The following is a 430-nucleotide window of genomic DNA, read 5'->3' as shown; positions in this document are numbered from 1 at the left end:
CGAGGCGTTGGATAAAGTCCTTAAAGGAAAACTGCACCCAGAAAATACAAAGATATCAAACTGAAGGAATCATCTTTACGCTAAAGCTCTCCGTGTGGTTTTGTTGAGACGGAAGAAATAGACATTTAGGGCACATTGTTCCACAAACACATTATTATATTCAATGTCGTCAAACCACACAAATAAAAAGGTTAATTATTAGATAATTCAAACACTGACAGCCTCTTTCCATGGGCGGGACTAACTGGACATGCCAGGAGTTGATTGGTTGAATATTTAAGTCATCAGTTTGGTCCTAATTGAATAATTGGTAGATGCTGTCTGATGACAACAGCTGATTCCTCTCTGCTGCTCAAACTGCTGGAGGAACAGCTTCTCATCAAACACCTGAAAGCATTTGGTGTCTCACTCTGCTGAGTGTCTCACTCTG

This window comes from Gymnodraco acuticeps, unplaced genomic scaffold, assembly GCF_902827175.1.
Source record: "Gymnodraco acuticeps unplaced genomic scaffold, fGymAcu1.1, whole genome shotgun sequence".
Taxonomy (NCBI): domain Eukaryota; kingdom Metazoa; phylum Chordata; class Actinopteri; order Perciformes; family Bathydraconidae; genus Gymnodraco; species Gymnodraco acuticeps.
The sequence above is the reverse complement of the archived record's forward strand: the minus strand, read 5'-3'. Positions refer to the sequence as shown.